Below are 24,306 nucleotides of genomic sequence, written 5' to 3' on the forward strand. Positions count from 1 at the left end.
AAGACCTCTTCAAACTAGACATGGTGCCTAAAATATAATCTAAAAATAAGCAAGCCCCAAAATCCACTAGGTGCTCCTTTGCTTCTGAGGCCGATGTTTCGGTCCATTACCGCACTAGGGCCACATGTGGGATATTCCTAAAAACTGCAGGACCTGGGCAATAAATATTGAGTTGTATTTCTCTGGTAAAACCTTCTGTGTTATACAATTTTCTTTATTACAAATGAATTCCGGCAAAAAAAAGAGAAATTTGTACATTTCCCCTCTACTTTGCTTTATTTCCTGTGAAACGCCTAAAGGGTTAAAATACTTTCTGAATGCTCTTTTAAATACTTTGATGGGTGCAGTTTTTAAAATGGGGTGATTTATTGGGGTATTATAATATATAAGGCCCTCAAAACCAGTTCACAACTGAACTGGCCCCTGTAAAAATAGTCTTTTGAAATTTTCTTGAAAATGTGAGAAATTGCTGCTAAAGTTCTAAGCCTTGTAACGTACTAGAAAAATAAAAGGATGTTCAAAAAATGATGCAAATATAAATTAGACATATGGGAAATGGTAACTAGTGACTATTTTGTGTGGTATTACTATCGGTTTTACAAGCAGATACATTTAAATTTAGAAAAATGTACATTTTTGCAAATTTTCTCAAAATTTTAGTGTTTTTCACAAATAAATATTGAATTTATCGACCAAATTTTTCCACTATCATAAAGTACAATATGTCACGAGAAAACAATCTCAGAATCGCTTGGATAAGTAAAAGCATTCCTGAGTTATTACCACATAAAGTGACACATGTCAGATTTGAAAAAATCGCCTGTGCCACAAGGCCAAAACAGGCTGTGTCCTAAAGGGGTTAAAAATAGGTGACTTTTTTTTGTGTACCTTAAAATAAATCGATATGTCTGTGATTTTTTTTGAAGCTAGAGTAGTTTGTACAGATTATTTTGATAAAAATCAGCATTTTACAGGTCACAGTAAGGCCTCATGAACACGGCCGTGCCTGTAATCACGGCCCGCGATTGTGGGCACAGCCGGCCGCCGAAGCCCGCATTTTCGGCCCATTCTCCCATACAAAGTATGGGAGCACAGCCCGTAAAATACGAAAAATACGGAGATTTTTTACGGGCCTAAATGCTGTGAATGTTTTCATATTAGTTTTGTAAGCTATAGACATATACTACTTATAATCTTTATCATTCATTTTGGTTTTCCAATTTGTCTATAAAATATGTTTTCCAGAAAGACGAGAAAATCAGGTTGGCAACACTAGTGGTGCCCCAGCAAGAGTAATCAATAATTAGGCACTCATGCTGCTCGGACATCCTTCGCCTTTGCTCTAATGACAGTCATTGGCACAGAAAAAGTAAGTTACAGGTACTGATAGCTCACTGAGATGTAACTTCAACTATGGGCACTACAATAAGTCTGGCACTATGGAAGGCTGACATTATGGGTATTACTAGAAGCTCTAGCCTTGAGGATAACAAAAAAAAAAATGTATGTATACTAAAAGACAATTATTCTACTTAAGTAAAGCATACAGATCATTGTGCAGTCATGACCAGCAGATTTGTGGACCCACTGCATGCAGACTGGTACTGGGTGACCACAGATAGCAACAGCGGACTGTATACAGGCTGGTAATGGATAACCGGATGCAGGCAGACCACAGATAGCAATAGTGGACTATATACAGGTAGGTAACGGACAACTGGATACAGGCTGATAACTTCTAGAAATAGCGGACAGGATCAGGTGCTTACAAGAACCTTTGCTGGATAACACCAGGTTGTTCGGGCACCTGGTGAATAGTGAAGGTGCCTTAAATAGTCCTGAAGGGTAACAGGGATTGGTGAGACACTTTTACATTTCGCTGGCTCTTTAAGAGGCAGTTTGTATGCGCATGTGTGCACTAGTAGGAGTGCGGCTGCGAGCAGAGAACACATTTAAGATGCCGGTGACCTGTAGGAGAGACAGGCTGCTGGACAAGGTATGAGACCTGGTGGCGGAGATCGCCGGGAGGAGCGCGACCTGCCTCCTGCGTTACATGTGGTTTGTTACTTCACATTGGAACTAATAGAACTAAACATCTAGTCACCTAACGGGAGAATCTGACTGATATTTAACTTTAAATTGTGTTCCTTGTACCTTTTCATGTTGCAGCATATAGTGGAGAATGAAAGAAATACACTGTATGAACATTACAGACAATAGTAATCACAGATAAAGTACAATTTGCCTACAGATATAAGACAATATTAGTTTTTGGAGGTTGCCCAAACGCCTTTTATGGTACTTGTTCTTCCATTATAAAACAATAGTAATTTACTGAAATATGCATGAGTTGACAAGTCCATTGTTTCCATTTGATTTTTTTGTCCCAACAAGCACCAGCTTGTCTCAAGGCGAACTCTTTAGGAGTTGGTTAGTCTACAAGTCAAACAATTGCATTTTTTGGAATTTTCTTTTACCACAAAATCATAGTCTCATCATTCTAGGAGACAAGAATAGGGTTATGGAATTTCTGTCATTCCCTTCCATGCTTTTGATGTTACTCACACTGCCCTGAATTAACTTGAGAGCCGCAGTCTGTTTTACATCACTGGCGGCTGCAATTGGATGTGAGGAGGAAACTTTTTTATGTTCCTCTCAAGTGCATAGTTGTCAAGTCTCCCTAATTTCCAGTGACAGGTCTGACTGTTGCAGATTCCATGAATGTTCACTGTCCTTTAAAATGTCTATATTTTTTTTAGCATTGCTCAAATACGTTCTTTTATAGCTGGAGCTACACATTACAGACATATGACTTGTATTCAACTCACTGCGCTCTTGTTCTTACCACATGTATTTCTTTGTCATGACTATCAAGACTCAGTGGGGGAGATTTATTCATATTGGTGCACTGTGCAAGCAATGAGTCAGTCTGTCTCCCTTGTGCAGCGTGTACCAAATTAATCGACAGGGCACACAGAAAAGTGGCGAAAAATAATAATGAATGAGAGACATTGCATACGACTCTAGCCCTACCAACTGAATTTGTATGTTTTTTTAAAAAGTGGGGCACGGGTTTCATCAGCATGGGATTTATCAATAAGTAGAGTTTCCAGCCCATTGGACTACTTAATACATGCAATTGCTGCTATAAATATGCACTCAGTCTCAATCTGTACATTAATAGAAAACTTGCTGTCATGAACACTTAGAACTACAGCTTTATATACTGTACATGTATTAACGTAATTATGCCAATTATCTAGTTTAACGGTATTAATAAACAGAAGCAGTCTAAGTACCACAAAGAGTGACTGATTTTATATGTTTTCTTTGCCAATTTTCTTTTGTGAAAATTGTGGTGTACCTATCGGGTACGACCAAGCGCTGGTCAGTAGCGTGGGCTACATTGCCTAATAGTCCTGAATATATGACACTCAGTATGGCACACCTCTCTGCCAGTACGCCAGTCTTCATAAATAACCCCCTTCACCCCCATAACTAGGGATTACAGATAGATTAGCATAAACTGAACTATTTTTCCACAACCTACAAAATACAAATATTTTTATATTTTCACAGTGGGAATCTACAGTAATCATTGGCCTCAGAATGAAGGTGAAGTTGTCAATCTGCCTAATATCCACACGCTGTAGAAATATTGTGAGAACTACCGTTGGTAGCCTTAAGCCATTCACATACTGCTCAGTTCTCGGATCAATCAGAACATGATGTTCCCCTGGTCATTCTCACATTGCAACCACTGTATTAGAGAGAGCAGTTCAGGGAAGTTAAAGAGGACCTGTCACTAGGTCACAAAAGTTTTAGTTGTTTACTGACCTGAATAGCGCTGTCTCCCTGATTCCAGCGCTGTTTTTTTCCCTGGACCCCTGTTCCAGATATATGGCCCACTGTTGTGTTGGCTCCTTATATGCTAATTTGCTGTAGTTAGCCAACAAGGTGTGAACTACCCTCAAGCTGCCTCGCGCTGATTGGTTAGCATCAGAGGCAGGGAAGATAGCTCCACCCCGTTGACTGACTACAACAAATTAACATATAGGAAGCCAACAAAACAGTGGGACATGTCTCTGGAACAGGTCTAGGAAAAGAAAAACAGCGCTGAAATCAGTGAGACAGCACTATTCAGGTCAGTTAACCAGGTCAACCTATATGACCTAGTCACAGGTAGTCTTTATAGGGGTTTTCGTCATCTTGGACATTTATGGCATATCCACATACAGTGAAGGAAATAAGTATTTGATCCCTTGCTGATTTTGTAAGTTTGCCCACTGTCAAAGACATGAACAGTCTAGAATTTTTAGGCTAGGTTAATTTTACTAGTGAGAGATAGATTATATTAAAAAAAAATCTGAAAATCACAGTCAAAATTATATATATTTATTTGCATTGTGCACAGAGAAATAAGTATTTGATCCCCTACCAACCATTAAGAGTTCAGCCTCCTCCAGACCAGTTACACGCTCCAAATCAACTTGGTGCCTGCATTAAAGACAGCTGTCTTAAAAGGTCACCTGTATAAAAGACTCCTGTCCACAGACTCAATTAATCAGTCTGACTCTAACCTCTACAACATGGGCAAGACCAAAGAGCTTTCTAAGGATGTCAGGGACAAGATCATAGACCTGCACAAGGCAGGAATGGGCTACAAAACCATAAGTAAGATGCTGGGTGAGAAGGAGACAACTGTTGGTGCAATAGTAAGAAAATGGAAGACATACAAAATGACTGTCAATCCACATCAATCTGGGGCTCGATGCAAAATCTCACCTCGTGGGGTATCCTTGATCCTGAGGAAGGTGAGAGCTTAGCCGAAAACTACACAGGGGGAACTTGTTAATGATCTCAAGGCAGCTGGGACCACAGTCACCAAGAAAACCATTGGTAACACATTACGCCGTAATGGATTAAAATCCTGCAGTGCCCGCAAGGTCCCCCCGCTCAAGAAGGCACATGTACAGGCCCATCTGAAGTTTGCAAATGAACATCTGGATGATTCTGAGAGTGATTGGGAGAAGGTGCTGTGGTCAGATGAGACTAAAATTTAGCTCTTTGGCATTAACTCAACTCGCCGTGTTTGGAGGAAGAGAAATGCTGCCTATGACCCAAAGAACACCATTCCCACTGTCAAGCATGGAGGTGGAAACATTATGTTTTGGGGGTGTTTCTCTGCTAAGGGCACAGGACTACTTCACCGCATCAATGGGAGAATGGATGGAGCCATGTACCGTCAAATCCTGAGTGACAACCTCCTTCCCTCCACCAGGACATTATAAATGGCTCGTGGCTGGGTCTTCCAGCACGACAATGACCCGAAACATACAGCCAAGGCAACAAAGGAGTGGCTCAAAAAGAAGCACATTAAGGTAATGGAGTGGCCTAGCCAGTCTCCAGACCTTAATCCCATCGAAAACTTATGGAGGGAGCTGAAGATCCGAGTTGCCAAGCGACAGCCCCCGAAATCTTAATGATTTACAGATGATCTGCAAAGAGGAGTGGGCCAAAATTCCATCTAACATGTGTGCAAACCTCATCATCAACTACAAAAAACGACTGACTGCTGTGCTTGCCAACAAGGGTTTTGCCACCAAGTATTAAGTCTTGTTTGCCAAAGGGATCAAATACTTATTTCTCTGTGCACAATGCAAATAAATATATATAATTGTGACAATGTGATTTTCTTTTTTTTTTTTTTTTTATATAATCTTTCTCTCACTGGTAAAATTAACCTAGCCTAAAAATTCTAGACTGTTCATGTCTTTGACAGTGGGCAAACTTACAAAATCAGCAAGGGATCAAATACTTATTTCCTTCACTGTATGCCATAAATGTCCAATAGAAGCAGGTCCTACCTCTGGGACCTGCACCTTTCTCTAGAACAGAGCCCCCGACCCCATCCTACCTATTTTTGCTACTCTCCGGCCATTGACTGATAAGATGGTCAGGAGTATGGAAACAGCCAATCTCGCTGAGCTCCGTTTTTCCCATACTCCCATAGAAGTGAAAAATGCTTGTTAACATCTCACATGTTAAGGTCAGCATGGATTTTTCCTTTGTTCAAATTTAACAGATGACTTTATTTATGGGGAGACTGGGGCACTCTCTGACTGGTTCTGTTAATAAGACCCACACTGTTGTTCACGCACGTCCCTACATTCTGCAGACCTCTAGTATCCTTTCAGTACAGGTGGCCAGGCATTTCCATAAATCAGAAAATCCAATTTATAAAACCTGTTTGAATATTTAACTAGCTATAAAAGGCTCCAAGAATTCAGGAAGTGCTAGTGAGCTGAATTAGAAAAAGTAGCATACATAGAAGAGAGGGCGCCCTATACCAAAGATCAGCAGGGCTTAGTGTTTGTCTCCCTCTCCGCTCCCTTTCCATGACCCTTGGCCATTTCTCCATCTCTTTGTTCTCCAACAATGCAGTTCCTCAGGGGAAGGTCGTCATGTACAGGTTCTTACCACCTAATAGTAAAGGGGATGAGACCAAGCAGGGCTGGGTCTCCTCTCTCCAAGGGTCCCATAGCAGCAGCATGGTCTGCTTCTATAGTATGTAAACAATTGATTAGGACAATTGTGGGGGTCCTGGTGACTCTGATAAGTCTGGGACATACCCCAATATTCATACATTTTTCATACTGGGACAAGTAGTTATTTATATATTTTAACATGTTGCTTTTACCTAATTATTCATAATTCTATAAATGTTATAAAATAATTTTCATTTTTGTATGTTCCTTAATGTTAGTGAGTTAAAACTGCTTAAACTTTCTCTACTTTCTAATCAAATAAATAAGTATAACTGGAAATCACGAGGTAAATGTAGAAATGTACATGTAAAATACATTTGCATAAACATCTATATGTTTATTGTGGTGAAAAGAACATTGAAACCAAGTCTTAAAACAGCAGCAGCAGATGATAAATTTATTTGTAAAATTTGCAGGGTTGTTTATTAAAGTCAGTCAATGTTTAGACGTGATTTGAGTATATGAAAACACTGCCGTTGCCCTGCACACATCTGTGCGAGGATCATTCAGGCTTACTCACAGGCTGTATATAAGCGAGCCTCATTAAATGAGCTAGCCATGTGATGAGGTACAAAACTCAACAAGATATTGAATTCATTAAGTGCTGCCAATTAATAAAGGAAATCACATACATGGTTACTATGTAACTCTTCAAATCTCAAATGTGCTAGAAAGTCTAAGAAACTCTTAACCCTTTAATGAGTAGACAGAACCTATCCAACCTTGTCTTATACAGTATATAGCTGTAAAAAAAACAGTCATCTTCTATTGGCACAAACACTAGGGAAGACCTGCTCATTATATATTTATCTTTCAAATTGAAAATGGTTTATAAACTTTTGGTAGAGAACAAGATCGATAAGAAAAAACAAAACATTTACTAATTCTATTAATTTCTATAGTATATAAAAAAAAACAACAAAAAACAAAACAGAAAATTTATATTATATCTTTCACCTTGATCCTATTTTATTTCAAATTCAATCCAAAGGGTAAAAAACCCAAAACTTTTCATGCTCTTCTGTGTTTTCCTGGAGGCATTAATTTTATCTCCCATTCCTTCTCCCCCTTTATCAGCTTAGACTATGAAAATAATAGGTTTGGTAAAAGGAAGGGTTTGATTTAGATGCTTTATGTGGACTTGAGAAGAAGTAGAAACCCCTCCCTAATGTTCTGACTTGAATTTAAACTAAGCCATGTCCTCTCCTTAAAGAGGCTCTGTCACCACATTATAAGTGCCCTATCTCCTACATAAGGAGTTCGGCGCTATAATGTAGGTGACAGCAGTGCTTTTTATTTTAAAAAACGATCTGTTTTCACCACTTTATTAGCGATTTTAGATTTATGCTAATGAGTTGCTTAATGCCCAAGTGGGCGTGTTTTTACTTTAGACCAAGTGGGCGTTGTACAGAGGAGTGCATGACGCTGACCAATCAACGTCATGCACTCCTCTCCATTCATTTAGTCAGCGCATAGGGATCCTTTTAGATCACTATGTGCTGTCTTATACTAACACATTAACGATACTGAAGTGTTTAGAGAGTGAATAGACATTCCACGGGATGTCTATTCACAATCCCTGCACTTCGTTACTGTTTCTATGGTAGGTACAGCAGTTATGTGCTGAGGAAATGAATGGAGAGAAGTGTATGACGCTGATTGGTCACTGATTGGTCAGCGTCATACACTCCTCTGTACAACGCCCACTTGGTCTAAAGTAAAAATACGCCCACTTGGGCATTAAGAAACTCATTAGCATAAATCTAAAATCGCTAATAAAGTGGTGAAAATAGATCGTTTTTTAAATAAAAAGCACTACTGTCACCTACATTATAGCGCCAATCTCCTTATGTAGGAGATAGGGCACTTATAATGTGGTGACAGAGCCTCTTTAAGCCCTTCCCTTTCTGACACATCAGCCGAAACACGGAAAAAAGAGAAGATGTGAAAGACCACTGATTTCTACAAAACTGTTTGTTTCACCAACCTCTGAGAGACTCTACATTACGAAAAATAGGCAGTTGTTTGCTTTCTAGTTTTAGTATTCCCTTTATACTCATGAAAAAATGCCGTTTGAATCAATATTTTTGTGTTCTCTAAAAAAAAAAAATATAATTTTCTTCATTTTATCGTTATAGAAAAGTTCCAGTGAAATATGAAAAAATTGGATTCTATGTCTTTAGCCTCTAAATGCTCATTGTAAAGGCTGGCACTCCCTGTATTAACTGCTACAGTATGATTTCTACATTGTAACACCTTGTGGCTGTAAACTGCAAGACATGAAACAACCCATTTTTCCACAGCAGGAACTGTGCCATCCATTTTTCCCATTACAGGTGTGTTTCTCAACAGCACGCAACCATAATTAAAGTTGTCTGGTTTGGACCACTATTCACTTGAAATCTCCCCCAATGAAAGAAGCAGAAATCTGTTTTTTAATTCTACTGTCATTACCTAAATTCAGTGGGCTTTAAATTAATGTAATGTACAAACAAGCTGGGTCCCCCAGAGGAAGATACACTCTTTACAGATTCTCTCGCTTCTTGCTTATAGAGGAGTGCAGAGGGGGGGGGGACGACTCTTTCCACTATCACATCCATAGGCCTTAGGCTTTATTTAGATGACCGGGTGTTAAATCGGCAGTGAAAAACTGCCGATTTTCACAGCCAATTTGCACCCGTGCGGGACCCGTTTTCACGGATCCCTCATAGACTTGAGCCTATTCAGGGATCCGGGAAAACTGGCAAAAATAGGACATGTCCTATTTTTTCCCGGGCCGTTCACACGGTCCATTAAAAAACCGGCCATGTAAATAGCCACATAGACATGCATTGATTTCAAAGCAGCCTTGTGACGGCCGTTAAAAAAAAACTCCGGCACACGGCCGAATTTCCCTGTCGTCTGAATAGGGCCTTAAAGGGTTGTCTCATGAACACTGGTAAAACTTCTTGGCAAAATATATAACAGGGCCCCCACCTACCATGTGCCATTTAAAATACTGGTTTTTTTATGTGGTAGAAAGGCTACCTCAGCTTCCAGGGCCTGGATGCAACTGCTTCTTATGCATCCCTTATAGCTACGACACTGCTAAGGAAGCCAAAACAGAAAAGCCACTCTGTAAGAGCATCTTTGGCAGACCCAGACCGGCCAAGCACGGCCGCACCGTCCATGAGGCAAAGATGAGCATCTCGCCTCAGGCGGCACCCTGCTGCCGCTCTGATGGGGCTACGGCGCCACTGAAACCAGCTGCCGCCAACCCCTCCTGCGCTATAGTTGTACCTGCGTCTATAGGCTACAATTACATTCATAAGCGCTGAATGGCGGGACATGTTCTGTTACCCTCTATTCAGCGCCTTTCACTGACGTAACACTTGCGTTGTTGAATGACAGGGCAAGGCAGCCTGCCAATCAGCGCCTTTCAATGACGCAATATTTAGAGGTGCTAGTTTGCCGGGCACAGTGACTTGCCCTGCCACTCAGTGCCTTTTGATGATGCAAGCGGCGCAATGACATCGTTGAATGACCAGGCAAGGCAGCCTGCCAATCAGCATCTTTCAACGACACAATGTTGAAAAGAGCTGATTGGCCGGGCAGAATGACTTGCCCTGCCACTCAGCGCTGTGTCCTTCAGCCCCAGCAGACCTGCATTGCAAGAAGATGGCACGGGAACGGGTTTAGGTGATTATGTAAAGTTTTGGTTTTTTTGGGCTAAAAGTGTGAGGGTCTATATGTGTAGCACCATCTACAGGGAGGTAGGACTGTATGTGTGGTGATATATGTGCACCACTATGTACAGGGGGGTAGGGGTGTATGTGGGGGGCTATATGTGCATCACTATCTACAGGGGGTAGGGCTGCATGTGGGGGGCTATATGTTCAGCACTATCTACATGGGGGTAGGGCAGTGTGTGGGGTCTATATGTGCAGCACTATCTACAGGGGGTAGGGTTGTATGTGGGGGCTATATGTGCAGCACTATCTAGAGGGGGTAGGGCTGTATGTGGGGGGCTATATGTACAGCACTATCTATGGGGGTAGGGCTGTATGTGGGGGCTACATGTGCAGCACTATCTACAGGGGGTAGGGCTGTATGTGGGGGCTATATGTGCAGCACTATCTACAGGGTGTAGGGATGTATGTGGTGGCTATATGTGCAGCACTATCTACAGGGGGTAAGGCTGTATGTGGGGGCTATTTGTGGAGCACTATCTACAGGGGGTGGGGGCTATATGTGGAGCACTATCTACAGGGGGTGGGGGCTATATGTGGAGCACTATCTACAGGGGGCTATCTACAGGGGGCTCTATGTGGGGCACTGTCCACAGAGGGCTCTATGGGGGCACTATCTACAGGGGGCTCTATGGGGGCACTATCTACACGGGCTGTGTGTGTGTGTGTGTGTGTGTGTGTGTGTTTGGGACACAGTTTATGGTGCTATTATAATCAGGGACACAGTGTTATTATTATTAGAGGTGCAGTGTATTGTGCTATTATATTTAGGGGTGTGGTGTTTGGTACCATAATAATTGTATCTTCGTTTATAGGTGCAGAAATGTTTGAAAAGTGAGAAGCTGAAGACATCTGAGCGGAAAACTGCTGAAATGGGCCATGGCCGGGAAAAGTCATCATAGAAGTCTGGACCAGATGGAGAAGAAAAGAGAAAAAGAACAACTAGTATCTGAGATGTCACCAGTGACTCACCTAATGTAAATGTCTATTCTGTCTCTAATTAGTAATGTAGTCACTGTATGATCTGCAGCGATATGATGGGTGGTATGATTTTATTTTGGGAGGCTACTAGTGATGTAGAGCAGCCTGGGGGGGGCGCAATTTCAATTTTTGCCTCAGGCAGCAAAAAAGCTAGAATCGGCCCTGCGGCCAAACATTACATGGATGGCCAAAATGGCTTGCATTTGGAAAGGTGTTGTCTTGATTAGATAATTCCTTCAAAAGGGCATATAGAAAGGGTTTGCCTGCTTTAGATTCTTTGAGGCTGCCTAATAAATATGTATTTGAGCTCAGTATTTGCAAGGCAGTGCCCCCTTTTTATCTAATATGTGTCCTACTACACCATCAGCAATTCCAGATTCAGTGGTCAAGATTAAAAGATGTCCAATGGTCCTCAGCACTGGAGGTATTAAATGTGGGGGGGATAACTCTCGACCATCCTTTTCTTTATTAAGTCTCTAATAAGAAAATAAAACTATATATCATTTTGAGTGTTGGTTTATAATGCATAATAATGCCTTAAGAGAATTCTTCCTAGTGATGACTCTTTGTGTATATGTGTGTCTCATATTTCGCAGTGGTTAATACCCATAATTACTTATCTCTGTATTATTCTGTTTAAATGTTAAATTAATTATATTGATACTTTATAAGCATGTATATGTTTTATATTGTAGTTAAGCTTGTCTGAATACAGCAGTAACTCGATGGAGACAGGACAAATGCTGTCCTTCACTGCACATTGTGTTAATATGCACCCCTCTAGTGGTGACACTTTGTTATCTTTGTTTAGGGAACAAAGGCCGAGTTGCATTCCTAAGCTTTAGATTTGAAAGTTTATATTCTCAGGAAAATTGCTGTGCACCTGTAATGTTACAAAACAATGAAATAATCCCTGTGACTTCCCATTCAGTAGATAAACCAGTGGCATGGGAACCGCACCAGACACTTTTTCACAATGACTGAAGCAAGAGGATAACAATACCACAGAGGGTTGGGCCGGCTATTATTCACTCTTATAACTCATTTTATTAGGGTTGTCAAATTATGTTGATGAGGTAAATGATGTTAAGCATGTTTGACAGCATGTTAAGATTCACCTCCATCGTCTGCAATAATTAAGTGAAGTCAAATGGTCAAAGGAAAATGTTAATGAAGCAATCAATGTTACCTACTGTATGTCGGTAATAATCTTTCTCTTCAATGCAGACTGTTTCTCTAGAATTAATATCCGCTCCAAATACTAATTTATTGTCATTGATTAATACTTAGACAATGATTTATAAAGGACAGGGGGGATTAGATTAAAATTAATTTATTTCGTATAGATATTTTGTGGCTGTACCTCCTCATACCGATAATGTAAAGTAAATACTCACCTGACTTAATTCCTACCAGGACTAGCTGTACCTGTTCTTATACTATACACCTATATCAGTGGTATATAACATATTTCTGTTGTGGGTTCAGTGGTACTAACATGTCCGGTACCTTATGGTCAGTGCTATATACACTGCATGGTCCCTGGTGATACAAACACAACATCCTGTCCATAGATGGACTCTCTTATCTCTCGTGGTCAATGGAATTTACAGCTTCCAGCCTGTGAAGGTAAGTGTGACATCACTTCCGCAACCCCAGGATTTGCAAAAGTCGAAGAAATTTTCATATTTCTTTATATCTCCCTAATGGCCTTGTGCTTTGCTATGCTACATAGGTAGACATGAGAATAAGGGCAGTCAGCATCTACTAATTGTCATTCAACCAATGCGAGCACAGAAATCTGAAGTGTGGAATATTTAATTTGTATTTATATTTTATTTATATACTTTTATTTTATCATTTATTTTGCATAGTTTAAAATATTTATCTTCTTTTCTTAATAAAAAATAAAATCATCCTTACATGTGGAATAGACACACTAAGAATAAAACATAGGAAAATGTAGAGAGCCAGCTTTTCATTGCCAAACATACGAAGTCCAAAAGCACAGGAACAAATTGATGTAATGACAAGATGCAGTAACACTCAGTTTGAGCTATAAAATACTAAGGCAGAGCCAAGAACATCTCTCATATGTCATGTTCATAGTTCCTTTCTCCTTCCTGTGGTCTACTCTAGGATCTCAGTAAATTTCACTGCCTGATAATATACGTTGTATTGTTTGGTTCCTACACATTTCCAAACTATTAAACATAAAGGGTCTTGCAAACTAGAGGCAGCAAATATTCAGAAGATGTAGACATTGTAAAGGAAAGTTCAGTTCTGCATCTGCATCTGCATAACCCAGAGTATATCAATTTTGAATATAAATTTCATCCATTCTTGAAATTTACACAGCACAATCTCGACTGTACCAAAATTTTGTATAGATTGTATAGTCTGAATGTATCTATTCTTGAGTTAAAAGGTGGCAAGCGCTCTGAGTGATTACCATGGTAGCTGGCATATCCCTTCTTCTACACAGTAATGGAAGATAACAGCATGTTTGCTTTAGTGATGCTCTGGTAACCTGGCATGATTGGGACTTGGACCATCTCAGGGTCAGATTAAAGGATTGTCTGAACCATTGAATGCACTAATAAAACTTAAAGAGGACCTGTCACTAGGTCATATAAGTTGAACTGGTTTACTGACCTGAATAGTGTCTCCCTGATTCCAGCAATGTTTTTATTTTCCTGGCCCCCTGTTCCAGGGATGTGGCCCACTGTTGTGTTCCCTCTATGCTAATTTGCTGTAGTTGGCAAACCGGCCATGAACGACCTTCAAGCTGCCTTGCTATGATTGGTCAGCATCAGAGGCAGGGAAGCTAGTTCCTCCCTGTTGGCTAACTACAGCAAAATAGTATATAGGGTACCAACACAAGAGTAGTCCATATCGCTGGAATGGGGGGGCCCAGGAAAAAAAATAGCACTAAAATCAAGTTCAATTTATATGTCCTTGTAACAGGTCCTCTTTAACTTGGTAAACTTGGTAAACTCAAATGCATCTCCAACCCCAGCAAAGAAGTTTTCTGATGCTGAACCCCACTAGGTATTTTGACATATAAACCATTGTGTTCACAAGTAATCTGGTCTAATTGTAAATTAAAAATACCATAACCCTAACCTACCACTGAGAGAAAAGCAAAAGTCCCGAATAAGTAATAATTGCTGCAAGTAGACAGAATGATTATATAGAAAACAATATTGTCTTCTTTGGCACATTTATTATAAACAGACACAGAATCATCTAGCTTGTGATATCACCTTATAGAAGGTAAGAGTTTATGTCCCTTTTTAATACTCGTCTAAGTATAATCATTTTACTCACTAGTACAATTCCATAATCTAAAGTTTTGTTTAAAAACATTTCCAAATCACCTGTAATTATAAGAACTTGACTTCTCTCACGTTGTTGAAGTATATCGCCAATGATGTGGTGCAAGAAATATACAGAGAAAGCAGTACCCACTATTATCACATACCACACACACACACACACACACACACACACACACACACACACACACACACACACACACACACACACTGTAAGCCAAATCAGGAATGCAAAAATATATCTCTAAACTTTATTATTACAAAATACTTTGAACTAATAAGTCACAAAAAAACAACCAAAATACTTGAGGAAACCCAGAGGTATTCCCTGTGATAAGGGTTTCCATCAGGAAGGACCCCAGTCTAATAAGTGTCAATATGACATATAATGGGGAAATATCTGTGCCATTTAACCTGTCCCGTGGGACTCGCCAGGGATATCCCCTATGTCCTCTATTGTTTGCTCTAGCTATTGAGCCATTAGCCATTATTATTAGAGAAATGAAAGAGATAGTGGGCTTCAGTTTGGGAAGGCATGAATGTAAGATATCATTATATGCAGACAATATCCTCTTATATGTTAGTAATTCTAAGGCAGCCATTATAAGTATCATGAAAACGGTAGAAACTTTTTGTAAATACTCTGGATTAATTATAAATGAGCAAAAATCTCTTTCTGGTCGACTCTGGCGGACACCCTAGTGATGTTCCTCTTAGAGATATTGATTCTGGTTCCTCTTTTAGGTATCTGGGAGTGATTGTGTCCAGAAATATACAGGAATAAATATCTTTAAATGTTACTCCTATGATCCATAAGATAAGGTCCAAGATTAAAATATGGAAAAAGCTGAAAATGTCTTCCACATTGGCATTGGTAACCAATGGTAATACTCCCACAGTTTAATTTTATTTTATCAAATAGCCCGGTCTGAATACTGTTAAAAGTAGATAAATTAGTCATATATTTTATTTGGCAGGGTACAAAGTCTAGAATAGCACTTATTCACTTACAACAACCAAGAGAGAGAGGGGATTTGGGGGTCCCTAACTTCTTTTTCTATTTTTTGGCTTCACAGTTGAGATATTATCTTGATTGGGAATTATATCCAGTCAATCGTTTTTTGGTTGATCAGGTCCATTGCTCCATAGATATGAATATAATTGAATTATTGGAAGGTGGTCTCTTAACTTTTCTTCCCTTTAAGAACTTGCTCACGTATTAGATGCAACAAAAAGTACGGAAAACAGTGAAGCATATATGTAGAATTGAGGGATATACAAGGTTTACACCTTAATAGCATGACATACAATTTAACCCCTTCCCGCCGCAGCCCTTTTTCAGATTTTCATTTTCGTTTTTTCCTCCCCACCTTCCAAATTCCATAACTTTTTTATTTTTCCGTCGATATAGTCCTATGCGGGCTTGATTTTTGCTGGACGAGTTGTAGTTTTTCGTAGCACCATTTATTGTGCCATATAATGTACCAGGAAATGGGGAAAAAATTATTTGTGGAGTAGAAAATGAAAAAAACATTGTTTTTTGCACGTCGTTTTTACAGAATTCACTGTGCAATTAAAACAACATGTTAACTTTATTTTGTGGGTCAATACGATTACGGTGATACCAAATATATATAGTTTTTTCTATATTTTACTACTTTTACAAGTAAAAACCTAAGTGTAAAAAATAAAATTTATTTTGTGTCGCCAAATTCCGAGAGCCATAACTTTTTTATTTTTTCGTCGATTAAGTGGTATGGGGGCTTATTTTTTGCGGGATTAGCTGTAGTTTTTAATGATACCATTTTTGGGTACATGCAACGTTTTGATCACTTTTTATTTCATTTTTTATGGGAGATGAGGTGACCAAAATATAGCGATTCTGGCGCTTACAATTTTTTTTACGGCGTTCACTGTGCGGATTAAATAATGATATATTGTAATAGTTCAGACTTTAACGGACGTGGCGATTCCAATTATGATTATTTATTTATTTTTTTACTATGCTCTAGGCGGAAAATTATTTTATTTTACAATTTTTTTTAATTTGAATTAGTCCCCCTAGGGGACTTCAACTAGCGATCATTAGATCGCTTGCATGATATACTGCAATACTAATGTATTGCAGTATATCATGATTCTGACAGGGCATAATAGGAGCACAAAGATGGCAGAACTGGGGGCCCCGAGGCAGCCATAGCAACCATCACCCCACCCCCACAATTGCGTTGCGGGGGGAGCGATAAGCTGTTAGAGGAGGTTGTCCCCCTCTAACGATTTAAATGCTGCGGTCGCTATTGACCGTGGCATTTAACGAGTTAAACGAGCTCATTACTCTGAAGTGTCGGCTGTAACATACAGCCGACACCGGCATCCATACTTCCCCTACCCGACTTTGGCGTATGGATACGTCAAATGTCGGGAAGGGTTTAAACATTTGTTGTCTGAAGATGGGATGAAATTCTGGTGTAAGAAGGGTATATATATATATATGAGTTGTCCAGGTCATAGAGTCAGAAGGTATAAAATCGCTTCAGAGTTCACAATTAGATTATAATCTTTCTAGTAGTTCTATGTTCAGATATTTTCAATTATGACACGCTATAAATGCTCAAGCAAAAAAAATTATTTTCACGCTGCAAAAATTTGATATTTTGGAGTACCTCATGGACATGGTGGAGGGGAAAAGTAAAAAGGAGAAGGTCACATCTAAAATATATAAGATACTAGTAGAGCATCATTCTATAGGTTACTGCTTTGTTTCCTGTGAAAACTGTTAAAAAGATATAGGATCTATCTCACAAGTTACAGGGGATAGGGTTTTAGCTAATTGTTTAAACATCACTTTGAATGCGCCTTGGAATCTTTCACACTGGCTCACAATTACACGAACACCGTCTTTTTTATTTGAAATTAAAAGAAGAACTACAGATAGATGTCCAAAATGTTTTGACAGCAATGCTGATTTATACCATATGCTTTGGAAATGTCCAAAAATATATATGTACTGGAAGGAAGTGATCGATAAGTTAAAAGGTATACCGTATTTTTCGGGCTGTAAGACGCACCTGAACATAAGAAGCACCCAGGTTTTAGACAACAGAAAATAGGAAACAAAATTATTTGTTAAAAAATAATTTATTCTGTTTCACCACATTCTGAGAGCCAACACTTTCTTATATTTTTTTTATCGATTGAGCGGTGTGTGGGTTTATTTTGTTGCGGGACAAAATTATTTTAGATTTTATCATTTATAATATTAGAATTTTATAATATTTTTTATTTTATATTTGCCATAAAACACATGTATCCCCTATCCACAGAATAGGTGCTACATGTGAGATCGCTGGGGGTCCGACCGCTGGGACCCCCCAGCAATAAGGAGAACAGGGGAGCGAAAGTCACCCAGAGCGCTACATGAGAAGCCTGGACTTCCGGGTTCTGTGTCCGGCTTATTCGTTCCGCAGCTCCATAGAGATCAATGGAGAGCCGATCGCGCATGCGCAGAAGAATGCCATTGATCTCTATGAAGCTTCCAGACACAGAACGCGGAAGTCACAGCTTCTCATGCAGCGCTTTTGGTAACTTTCGGTCCCTGTTCTCCTTATCGATCACACATGTATTCCCTATCCTGTGGATAGAGGATACATGTGTTTTATGGCACAACCCCTTTAAACTGCCAGGAGCAGCGAAAGTGCTGTTCCTGGCCATTATAGCAGCGTGTCAGAAGCTGACACCTGCAGTGTATGGAGCGGGCTCAGTGCGTGATCCCGCTCCATACATCAACCTCCACCCCCCCCGCTCCATGATGTGCCGGCACGTCATGGGTCGCGAAGGGGTTAAGTAGTGAAGCGGTCATGGCCTTGACTGTGGGCTATAAGACGCAGGGACTTTTTAGCAACATTTATTCTTGCTAAAAACTGCGTCTTATAGTCCGAAAAATACGGCATATAAGTTTGACATCCGGATATCTCCAGTCTCAGTCTTGTGTATACTTGGTGATAGCTATAAATTGGGGACTTCTGTTCATAAAAATAAATCTATCACCAAGGCCCTCCTTGTGGCATAAATTTAGATTTTATGACTTTGGTTGTCAAGTAATATTCCATCATAGGTAATATGTAAAAATTTGCTTAATCTTATGATATTTAGGCTGGATTCACATGTTTTCAGTACGGGACAGTTGTCCTGCAGCGAGTCAGGGACTCCTAGCATTGTACATAACTATGATGCTAGGAACCCGGCTCCCTGCACTGTGTTCGGTCTGGGTTTAGCGGCCGAAATACGTTCCGTCCATTACGGACGTAACATGATCGTGTGAATCCAGCCTTAGAGAGAGGTGGATATATTATAAGAAACATTTATTGTCTGGATTGAATCCATGGTTACAATCTCTAACTAAGGATGAATACAGGACTATAATGGGTTAATGCGTAAATTTTGATACTGGTTTTGTCCATCCAAGGTCTTATTGATATGCTGAAAAGATTAGCAGTTTTCAACCTAATTTCTTTCCACCTTCCTGCAATAATTCGCCTGCAAGAAATACATCTGGCATGATGATACATGTTGTGAAATATTGAGTTGGCTAGAGTTTTTTTTAAAATTTTTCTAGAGATGTATGTATCCTAATTTAAAAAAACCCCTATCATTTGAATTATATTCAAAGTCAATGGATAAGGAGGGCCGCTACATATTTCTACATGGGACACTGTGTGTAACGGTTATGATAATAGCTAATGCATACATCCCTCCCCCATACAAACTGGAAGCTTTATATAAGCTATATGAATATTGGTGTGAGAAAAACTGCTGCCCTATATTGGTTAAAGTATTGTCATTGTCCTTAATTGGATAGATGGAATTCTCCAGATCTATACATGTATTTGGGTGGGATGATGTGTGGAGGGTATATAATCGTCCAATTAAACAGTATCTTTGCTATTTCAAATTTTGTAACACATTTTCCCGTATAGATATGACTCTAGTCGATAACACCTGTATGCAAATGATTCAAAAAGTAGAATATACAACTAAGGGGATCTCAGATCATTCACCTTTTAGTTGTTCAATTTTGTCATTCTTCAAGGGAATTTTCTAGAAGCTTTAGGATACATTGGAGCTCAAGGAACTCTCTTTTATAAATATTGATACTGCAAGCATAGTTCCTCGTTTAGCTTCTTGGAGTGATGGTTTTCAGATTATTTTTGTCTAAAATGTATCCTTATGATACATGAACTAAGATTTCGATAACAGGGTTGCTTTATACCATATGCCTTGAAAATGTTCAAAAATATGTTTGTATTGGAACAAAGGGATTGAAAAATTAAAAGGTATGCCCAAGTTGGATATCTGGATTTCTCCATTCCTACTATTTCGATTTGGTGATAGTTATGAATTGAGGACCTTTGTGTATAAAAAGAAATGTACTACTAATGCCTTTTCCGTGGCAAAAAATTTGACTATGACTTTGGTTGTCAAATAATATTCTGTCGGATGTAGCCTGGAAATATCCGCTTAATCCTGTGATATTTCGAGTGAGGTGGATATCCAATAAGAAAAACTAACATTTCTTTATTTTTTTTCTGGCCGGAACCCATGGTTATATCCTCTGAGGACGAATACAGACCCATAATGAGTTAATGTTTTTTTTGTATTTCTGTTATTTCTCCTCTTCAGTACTCCTCTTCTTCTGGGGTGGGTAATATAAATATGCAATGTTATTTTTAGTTTTGTAATCATATAAATTGAGAATAAAATTAAAAAACAAAAATATGACATGTGAGGACAAATAATCATGTATATAAGCAGATACATAAAAATAGACACATTTTTTACAAATAATACAAAACACACATAAGAATTGCATGGTTGCTTGGGTCCTATGCTTAAAGGGGTTGTCTCGTCATAGACATTGATGTCCGACAAGCGATGGCTCCAACTGTCAGCTCCTCTCACCTTTTTTCAACCAGCTGCTTAGATGACCATTGAACATAATACTCCTTCATGCGGTTCTCCCGGCACATATGGTAAACGTACACTGTATACGCAGTTTAAAAAGGACCTTAGTTAAAATGGTTTATGGCAATGATGGATGACAACAAGTATGACAACCATTACAGTTTTTGAAGAGGATTACTATTCAGGAGCCTGTGAAAGCCGGTTGATAACTTTTGTGGTGGATATATAGGTGGTTATATTGGTTATCACCTTGTATTTCAAAAACAGAAATATCTAAAAAAAAAAAAACTAAATAGAAATTTTACAAATTTAACAGAGGAGGCCTCCATGAATATTTGTATGTACTGTAGATTTCCCGCTATGCATGGTTTAGTGGTGTTTTTTATTTATTGAGATCATGAATCCAGTCATTGTAGAGCTCTGTTTGTTAGTTGTCGCAGATCTTGCAGACCCATGATTTGATTATTTGCCCTTGTGGCACGAACCATTTCCTTTGTGGTTAATCACTTCCTGGGTAAACCATACAACTTTTCTCAAGCTTGTAGTTATTCGCATCTGTTAATGAAGCAAGGTGTCTCGATACATAAATACTTACTTCACTAGGTCTTCACTAAAGATGGCATTTATTTGTACTGTCTGAACTTAATATTTGCTCAAATGCAAATAGGTTGTAAGATGCAAACATTAAGATGATGATGTGAAGACTGCAGCTCCAAAAAGAACCACAGTACCTATTAGAGCAACCGTCCAATACTAATGTTATAACTGCATCAAACTATTTATCAGCTGCACAATCTGAACTGCTCTCTTCTAATATCTCAAGTCAAATTATCTCCCCTTCTTCAACCCTTAGTTAAAGGGGTTGTCTTATTGTTTTCATGACACAACATCCTTTTTAATTGAAGCCAGCCCGACAATCAGCCGATCGCCACAGGTCCGACCACTGCCAACCTCTCATATGCATGACAAATAATGGCCAATCATGTAATACATGGACGGGCCAGCTCTGCCAGAGTAAAAGCTGCTCTTTGTTTGCGTCTCTTTGCTCTGGCTAATAAAGGAGTGTCCCAGGTAAGGAGGTTTTTAAAGAGGCTCTGTCACCAGATTTTGCAACCCCTATCTGCTATTGCAGCAGATAGGCGCTGCAATGTAGATTACAGTAACGTTTTTATTTTTAAAAAACTAGCATTTTTGGCCAAGTTATGACCATTTTTGTATTTATGCAAATGAGGCTTGCAAAAGTCCAAGTGGGCGTGTTTAAAGTAAAAGTCCAAGTGGGCGTGTATTATGTGTTACATCGGGGCGTTTTTACTACTTTTACTAGCTGGGCGTTCTGACGAGAAGTATCATCCACTTCTCTTCAGAACGCCCAGCTTCTGGCAGTGCAGACACAGCCGTGTTCTCGAGAGATTACGCTGTGACGTCACTCACAGGTCCTGCATCGTGTCGGACGAGCGAGGACACACCGGCACCAGAGGCTACAGTTGATTCTGCAGCAGCATCAGCGTTTGCAGGTAAGTTGATGTAGCTACTTACCTGCAAACGCTGATGCTGCTGCAGAATCAACTGTAGCCTCTGGTGCCGATGTGGCCGACACGATGCAGGACCTGGGGCAGGAAGTGAGTGACGTCACAGCGTGATCTCTCGAGAACACGGCTGTGTCTGCACTGCCAGAAGCTGGGCGTTCTGAAGAGAAGTGGATGATACTTCTCGTCAGAACGCCCAGCTAGTAAAAGTAGTAAAAACGCCCCGATGTACGCACATAATACACGCCCACTTGGACTTTTACTTTAAACACGCCCACTTGGACTTTTGCAAGCCTCATTTGCATAAATACAAAAATGGTCATAACTTGGCCAAAAATGCTCGTTTTTTAAAAATAAAAACGTTACTGTAATCTACATTGCAGCGCCGATCTGCTGCAATAGCAGATAGGGGTTGCAAAATCTGGTGACAGAGCCTCTTTAAAGACCATATGCCCTGAAGTAGTTGTCATTGATTTCTAATCTTATAACCTCAAATATGTGTATCAAACTATTTAACACCTGCACAATTTTAACAGTTGTCTTCTTATATCTCAGGTCAGATCCCCACTCTAATTCTTGGTAAAAATAGTTCTCTCATCAAGACAAACTTTTTTTTAATTTTTTTTTAAATATATCTGTCCTGGGAATCGTCTGTTAGCCATGGGCCTAGCTGCTGAAACCCCCAGCATACAGTAAATATCACTGGGGGAAGTTTTGGATGACCTTTAATTTACATGCAAATGAATAGCTTACCATGTAATACGGATAGATGAATTGGCTTCCTATGAAATTGCTGCTAGTGTACGCTATATGTGTGTGTGTGTGTGTGTGTGTGTGTGTGTGTTTGAGATAGGAAAATTAGATTAACAGCCCTGCTGGGGACAGCGACTGACGTGAGTGATGGAAATCTCTATATAGCGCTAGGAAATATATTGGCACCGTATAAGCAATAGGAAATACATTACTAAGTAACAGAATGGAGAACTGTTAGAAATATGAAAGTAGCTATACTGTATATGGTCTACCATTAAGCCCTTCCCGACATCTGCCGTATATATATATGGCGCTCTCGGCAGGGCTACTCGCAAAGTGCAGTACCATTATGTTGCGGTGATAGTGCGGGCTCAGGAGCTGAGCCCGCACCATCACCGACGGGGGCCAGCTGTATGTTAAAGGTCCGGAGCTAGCCTCTATTCTGGCCGATTAACCCCTCAGATGCTGCGTTCAATGGAGATTGCAGCATCTGAGGGGATTTTAGCCGCCGGCACTGCAGCAGCATGATTGCTGGGTTGCAAGTGGTTGCAATGGTAACCAGAGGCCTATTACTGGACTCTCGGTCTGCCAGCAACGGAAGCCTCCTATGCCCCGCTCAGAGACGGGACCTAAAAGGCTTCCGGTACCATAGGCAGAAGCTAAGCCAGCGTAATAAGCAATGGGTGTCCGTTGTATGTTACAGCATATGCCCCGCTAGCTCCGATCCCTGCCATTAACCTCTTAGATTCAGCGATCGAAAGCGATCACTGCATCTTAGTGGTTTGTAGCAAATCTGCAGCCCTGCCATGTTATGGCTGCCGACTGCTACTATGGCAACAGGAGGCCTAACAATGGCCTCCTGTCTGCAATGACGGAAGCCCATTAGGCCTCGCCCGGAGGTGGAGCCTGATCGGCTTGCTGTCAGTGAACAACTGACAGTTCTAATACATTGCACTACATAGTGCAATCTATTAGAACATCAATCAAACAGTTGCACCTTCAAGTCCCCTAGTCGGACTAAAAAAAAGTGTAAAAAAAGTAAAAATAAACGTTGTAAAAAATAAAATAAAAATTTCAAGTAATAAAATAAAACACAATAAACCCTTTTCCCTTATCAAGCCATTTATTATTGTTTTTTTTTTATAAACCATACATATTTGGTATTGCCTCATCTGTAACGCCCTGAACTATAAAAGTCATATGTTATTTGTCCTGTGCAGCAATCGCCGTAAAAAAAATATAATTTTTTTTTTAGCTAAAACGACATCTTATTGGAAAAATGAAAAAATAATATATTTTCACGTCCAAATTCTAATAAAATCTATGAAACACCTGTGGATTCAAAATGCTCACTACACTGCTAGATAAATTCCTTGTGGGGTGTAGTTTCCAAAATGGGGTCTTTTTTTGGGTGTTTCCTATGTTTTGGCATCACAAGACCTCTTCAAACCTGACATGGTGTCTAAAATAT

This window comes from Rhinoderma darwinii, chromosome 5, assembly GCF_050947455.1.
Source record: "Rhinoderma darwinii isolate aRhiDar2 chromosome 5, aRhiDar2.hap1, whole genome shotgun sequence".
NCBI classification, from domain to species: domain Eukaryota; kingdom Metazoa; phylum Chordata; class Amphibia; order Anura; family Rhinodermatidae; genus Rhinoderma; species Rhinoderma darwinii.